Below are 7,194 nucleotides of genomic sequence, written 5' to 3' on the forward strand. Positions count from 1 at the left end.
TTTTCGGTTTTTTTAAATATCTTTTAAACGACTTAAAGCGGTTTTCCGCCTACGGGTTCCTCTTTTGACACCTCTCCCAATATTTTTTGACGAGAATTTGCAGTTATGAGCTGAAGAATTACTTCTTTCTTTACACACTATTGCTATTGAGTATTTTTATCCACTCCACGGTTGGTATTCTACGCCAAATTACTAAGCAAATATACTTTCCGCTACTTGCACTTAACGTGTATTCGGCTGTCTGGCAGTTTTAAGACATTTTTATAGTTTTTGTTATGAATGCATTTTTTTTTATTAGAGTGACGTGTGAAAAAAAATGTAAGAAGTCTGTTTCCTTAAAATATAAGGATAATTTTTAAGCTAGTAGTTGGCTCAACTCGCATTCCATAAAAAAAAACATACATATATCACTCAACTGTCGGAAACATGTTTCCAACCTATCAATAAAATTTGTGAACACTAAAAGCGCCCAATGTTCGATTTGAAAAAATTAAATGTCACTAAACGAAACAGAAAATTGATTTGAAAAAATATATCTCCAAACACATGCACGTTCGCGTTGTTTCGCTTTAAATCTTTGATAGCGCCATTTAGTGTTTACACGTATATACGTTTACGTTTGCGCTAAAAAAAACGCCTATCTCACTTAGATAATAGGGGGACTCATGTAACCGTATAAATGCCTTATAAAGTGTGTAAACGTATAAATTTATCTAGTTTACGCACGAGCTGTCAAATTTTGTATGAAAAATCATTTACACAATTTGTATAAATTTACGCGCACATTTCATTGTATAAACGCGGTAAACTCAAAGGAATGCAACCTTGCAGACATTACAGACGGCATGTTCATCAAAAATATTCAACATCAGCAAGTAAAGGCGTTTTAGTTTTGATTTTTCACTTAATCTTGGTATTTTTTAATTTGTATAACAATCAAAAAATTTTTTTTGGAAATAATACAGCTGAAAAACAATCAAGTTTATCAAGAGTATTACTAGGTGCGTTCATATAACCGCGTGTGTAAATGGATATAATTTTACACCTTATAAGTTTATATGGTATCATGAGTCCCCCTAATGCTTAGGGGACCCATCTAGCGGCAACTAGCTACAGAACATGTTGTACCAAAAAGCGGAGACACAAGCCTCTGTTGGCCATAGCGTATAAGCTACAGCTGACTCGGTTGCGGTGAATAGTGGACACACACCATTTGTAGAGGTAATACATAGAGGTGAAACATATACATATATTTCAGTTGCATCTGAGTATAATGCGTATTGAAATTTAGGAGTACTAATTTTCTGAGCAGCAATTTCAGAAGAGTAGATGAAGTTTACCGCTTGGCAGTCCATATAAAGCAGGCATGCTTAACCAACGAACCGATATCATTTCGTTACGATAATTAACGTTAATAAACGAAACAAAGTCATTTCGTTTCGTTTATTAACGTTAAGAACGTCAAATTAACGAAATGATTTTGTTTCGTTTTCTGCCATATCAAAACGAAATCAAATCGTTTATGTTGATTATTAATTTCAAACTATGCTGGCGAAGCTGACTGACGGCGGAGTCATTAAAGGTGAAAGCATTAGCCAAGCTGATTGCAACTTTTATCATTAATTTTGACAGTACGAACATTTCTCAGAGTATTTTTAACATTACCACCAACAAATTACACAAACAAATTACATGGAGTTTGTGTGTATGTCTGATCGCTTTTACCACCTTACGGCTTCACCATGGCTATAGCATTGCCAACACAATTCAAACATAAAGTATCACGTTTTTGTTAACGTTTTTAACGTTACCGAGAGCTTTTCGTTTTGGTTAAAAACGAGATACAATTTATCTTGATAATTCCTTTATCGATAATATTTCGAAGTGTTTCAACGGAAACGGTGGACATTTTTTGATAAACGATTAGGTTAACGTTAAGGTGCATCCCTGATATAAAGTGAAGAAATTTAACATGCAAATGCAACAACGTTGTCATCTTGAAATTTATCTGGACCCGTATTACGTGTTACGATCCGTGATCGAAACTCATTTTTTAAATCACAATAGCTCTGAAATGGTAGATCGGATTAATGGCATATGCGAACTAGCGACAAATAGTACTCGTTAGATTCATAAATTATTATAATTTCAAGAAATAGTTTGACTGTTGCATAGTTATCGCTTGACTGAAAATGGTTTTCAGTCACTGATCGTAATACGTAATACGGGCCCTGGTTCAATTTCTGATCCGTATAGCACATGGCTCAATTATATGTTTGGCTCATCTCATCAGCTGATTTTATTTATTTAATTGCATGGTCAATGGGATTGTCAAAATGAGATGGCAAACTCAAACTGAAACCAACACATTGGCAACATTTTCTTACACATACAAAAACTGCTAAGTTTTATCAAAATTTGTGAAGTTTTATGTTCCCATTCCATACCATTCGCACCAACACCAATACACAGATTTTGACAATTTGAACAGACATGTTTTGTTATTGTACAGTTGCGATGTGAATCAAACTAAGTGCGATATCTTCTGCATAGACGTCAAAATTCCAAAGTGATTGGATCACCTGATTTGCAATTGACTATCGCTGTCTCATTCTGTATCTCTTTCTATCACCCGCTGACTCCAGTTAAACTACTGAGCAGTTATTCAGTCAAAGATTAAGGCCGCCTTTGGGGTATGCTTTTTTGTGCGGCAACATTGGTTTTTTATTATCTAGATAATTTGTAGATACGGGAACAGCTGGATTTTGTTTACCCAACAAACATGGAAAAAATATTCTCCAGCGAAATATATCTAGTTCCGAAGGTGATATCCAACATCATTATTTAATTATTCTTAAACCATACTAGTTCTCAAGTTGATATCCAACTTCATTCTCCAATCACTATCCAACCTTTGAGAAATTTTGTAAAATTTAAAGTTTTCGAGCTGATCTCCAACTTCATTAATATTTTCCAATTATTATCCTAATTTCGAGAGATTAAAAGTTTTCAAATGAATATTCAACACATTTCTCCAGTTGATATCCTACTTTGGATATCGAGTTGAGGTGGAGTTGAAAAAAATGTCCAAGGTGGTTGTGCGATTTACGTACTGTGAAGTGATAAAATGAAAAAAAAACTTATACAAACATTTTTTTAAATGTATGAAAATTCGTTTTCATTTTAGCACTTCACAGAACGTGAATTGGCCCTCTGGTTGGTAGCAGTAATGAAGCGTAATTAATCAAAAATAAATTATATAGGCTCCGCCTACCACATTGAAGATACTGGGTTTACGCCCCGGGCAAACCCGTTCGGAGTCGGAATAAAACAAGTAGGTCCCGTCCCGCCAATTTGTAGGAACAATAAAAGTGAGCACGACGCAAATTGGAAGAGAAGCTCGGCCTAAAATCCCTGAGTACGTTATGATTCTCGAGTTGAGCCACTGTTTCGAAACAACTCTTGAGATTTTTAAAAGTATGCCTAGTTATTAACATGAGCTCTAATGGTACTGAAGCCCAAATTCTAGTTGGGTATATTCGACGCCATTTCGGACGAACGCAAATAACTGATAGGTTAACTAGAAATTAGCGTGCAATTACTGGCATATGTTGATGAAATTGATATTATCGGCCTTAACACCGCGCTGTTAGTTCTGCTTACTCCAAACTGGAAAGAGAAGCGGTAAAGATGGGTTTGATGGCGAATGAGGACAAAACGAAGTACCTGCTGTCATCGAGAAAAGAGTCAGCGCATATGCGCCTTGGCAACCACGCTTATGTTGGCAGCCATAATTTTGAAATAGTAAAAGACTTCGTTTATTTGGGAACCATCATCAATACTAGCAACAACATCAGCATTGAAATCCAGCGAAGAATCAATCTGGCCAATAAATGCTACTTTGGACTAGGTATGCAATTAAAAAGTAAAGTCCTCTCTCGGCGAACGAAAATCATACTCTACAAGTCACTTATCGTACCCGTCCTGCTATATGGGGCAGAAGCATGGACCATGACAACAGCGGATGAAGCGGCTTTGGGAGTGTTCGAGAGAAAAGTTTTTCGAAAGATTTATGGACCTCTACGCGTTGGCGATGGCGAGTACCGAAGAAGATTTAATGATGAGCTGTACGAGCTATACGCAGACACAACATAGTCCAGCTAATTAAAACGCAGCGGCTGTGCTAGTTAGGCCATGTAAGCCGAATGGAAGATGATGCTCCGGCCAAGAAAGTGTTTCTATAGGAACCCGCCTATGGAAGCAGAGGTAGAGGGCGGCCCTCACTCCGTTGGAAGGACCAGGTGAAAAACGATTTAAACTCCCTTGATGTGAACAATTGGCGCCGGTTGGCGGAGCGAAGGAGCGACTGGCGCGCCTTGTTGGACGGCCATAACCGTTTAGACGGTTAAGCGCCAATTAAGTAAGTAAGTAAGTAACTAGAGTGTAACCCTGCCAGATGAGGCTGCTTAAGCTCAGTTTAAACTTCAGTTAAAGTGGACTGAAAAACTGCAGAATAAGTTTAGGCGTAGTTTAGCTGACAAACTGAGTTGAACTTTTACTGAAAAACCGGGCCTAAGAGTGTTTTTTTAAATTTGCAATATGAGATCCCGAAAAAGTACCGATCGGGGGATTTTTAATAAGAATAACTACCGGATTGGGGTACTGAAAAACTGCAGAATAAGTTTAAGCGTAGTTTAGCTGACAAACTGAGTTCAACTTGTACTGAAAACCGGGCATAAGAGTTTTTTTAAATTTGCAATATGAGATCCCGAAAAGTACCGATCCCGGTGTTTTTTAATAAGAATAACTACCAGATTTGGGGACGGCAAAACTTACCGGGAGTCTCGTCGTCGCTCCCTCTTTAATGAATCACAAATTTTCGAAAAAAGCCTTAAAGTAATGCTAAAGCTTCATAAGAGCAATAATGGTGTGGAGACGTATTGCAAGAAGATCCTGGGGATGCAGCCCAAAGATTCTAAGATGGATGTACACTATGATAGTGAGACCTATCATAGTGTACGGAGCAGTTGCGTGGGAATCAAGGACAACCATGGTGACCGTACAAAAATCACTCACGACGCTTCAACGCTTAGCGTGTGTCTGATTTACGGGAGCCATGCGAACATGCCCGACGGCAGCAATAGAGGTGCTGCTTGAGTTAACGCCTCTACATATAATAATTGAGCAGGCAGCCAGGAGTACTTTAGTAAACATAGCTAAAGAGGGATGTGGAAGATGCAAAGCGATACAGTCACGGAGCATGGCGAAGCTGCAGGAGCAGATTCCACTTATCCAACTTCCCAGAGATGATACGAGGAAGATAATTAAGATTGAGTAGCGCTTCAAAATAGAGCTGGGGAAAAAATGTACGCGGGACACCTCCAGGATTGAAGCGCTTCACCAGGAACACACTATAATATGGTACACCGATCGCTCGAATACACCGGAGGGCATAGGAGCGGGGATCTTCGGCCCCCGAACCAAAATATCACTACAACTCGGAAAATATCCGAGCATCTTCCAAGCCGAAGTTGTCGCCATAAGCCGGTGTGAAGATATAAATTTACAGCGGGAATATACCAACGAGAAAATCGCTATACTCAGCGACAGTCAAGCTGCACTCAAAGCATTATCTTCAGTTGATATTAAATCATCAACAATCCTTGAGTGCGTAAAGAGGTTAAACAGTCTAGGAGTTAATAACACCATCCGTCTAGCATTGGTACCTGGACACAGAGGAGTGGATGGTAAGGAGCCAGCGGAGGAGCTTGCCAGGTTGGCAGCGGCCGGAAAGCCAATAGGACCCCAGCTTATGGTGCCAATAGGGTCACATACAATAAGGGAGGAGTTTAAACAAAAGGGGAGTGCCACAAGAACAACACTGGCGCGAAAGTCCAGGATTTCGGCAGGCAAAGGCACTAATAGGAGGGTACAACTCAAAGCGATATAAGACTATGATTAACCTCACCTTCGAGCGGCGAATCCGATTTCACTAACAGACGAGGCTCTGGCGACCACAAGCTCCTCATGGAACTTGGGGGTGGGGAGGGAGGGATGGCCTGAAGGTTTAATGTGGCCATATAAATCGTTCCCGAGATGGTCGGGCCAGCACCTTAATGGTGCTGTTACCGGAGCCTATCGGATCTGTATCCGACAAAGGACCATCACATCGATAACACTCCCCAAAGCCTTCGGGGAGTAACCTAATCGCTACAACAACAACAACAGCATTAACCTCCCAAAAACTAGCCTTAGGATTTTAAGAGGTATACTCACATGTCACTGTAGGTTAAGCAGCCATATCGCCAGCAGCCTCTGTCGATTTTGTTATGTCCAAGATGAGTCTGCAGAACATATCCTGAAGGAATGTGATGCAGTCGCGAGACACAGACTTAGGATCCTAGGATCATCCAAACTAGAAAATAGTCACATACACTCTCTGAAGCCGACACCATTCTGGATTTTCTCAGAGAACTCGGCTTGGATAAAGTGTTGTAAAGAGATTGAGGGCACGGTAAAAGTCTAGTTGAGGGGTCGACTGCTAATAAGCTACCAAAAATATCGAGAGAGGTGTTAAAAGGCGCGTATTAATCTCGAGAATAATAATCCGAGGGCGGAAAAGAAAAATGTTATCTCTGTCCGGAGATATTTGCAGTTGAAGTTGGCTATTTTCATGTGGTTGTTGTTGTGAGTACCCACAAAAAAATTGTGCATCACCGTGGCGGTAGCCACGGTTATACCACACACCCGGACTTGGCATGGCGTAGCCCAGGGTTATTTTTTATATGCTCGGCCGCCAACGCAGAAAGGTGTCCTGCGCAAAAATACTATGGATCCCACCCCCGGTTTCGGAGGGACCCGCGGGTCTTTTTTCGGTTTTTCGTTAATATCTTTTGAACGGGTAAAAAAAGTTAACTTCCGCTTTCGGATTCTTGATTTAGACGTGAGTACGCGTATTTTGATACCTCACTCGAATTTTGGCCCAAATTTCGGTGGGTACCGTAAACTGCACTATTACCGCGTCTTATAATATCCCGAGATTGCGAAAGTTTTTCGAGACTGAATAGCCCTTGCACAATTAATTTTTGTTTAATACCGAAAATGTTTCTAAAATTCCAGCACCGTCTTGTCAACACAGTCCATGAAGTATATACTTGGGATTTGTCATCCACAAGTGTGGAATTCAATTTCGGA

Source organism: Eurosta solidaginis, chromosome 4 (assembly GCF_040869045.1).
Source record: "Eurosta solidaginis isolate ZX-2024a chromosome 4, ASM4086904v1, whole genome shotgun sequence".
NCBI lineage: Eukaryota > Metazoa > Arthropoda > Insecta > Diptera > Tephritidae > Eurosta > Eurosta solidaginis.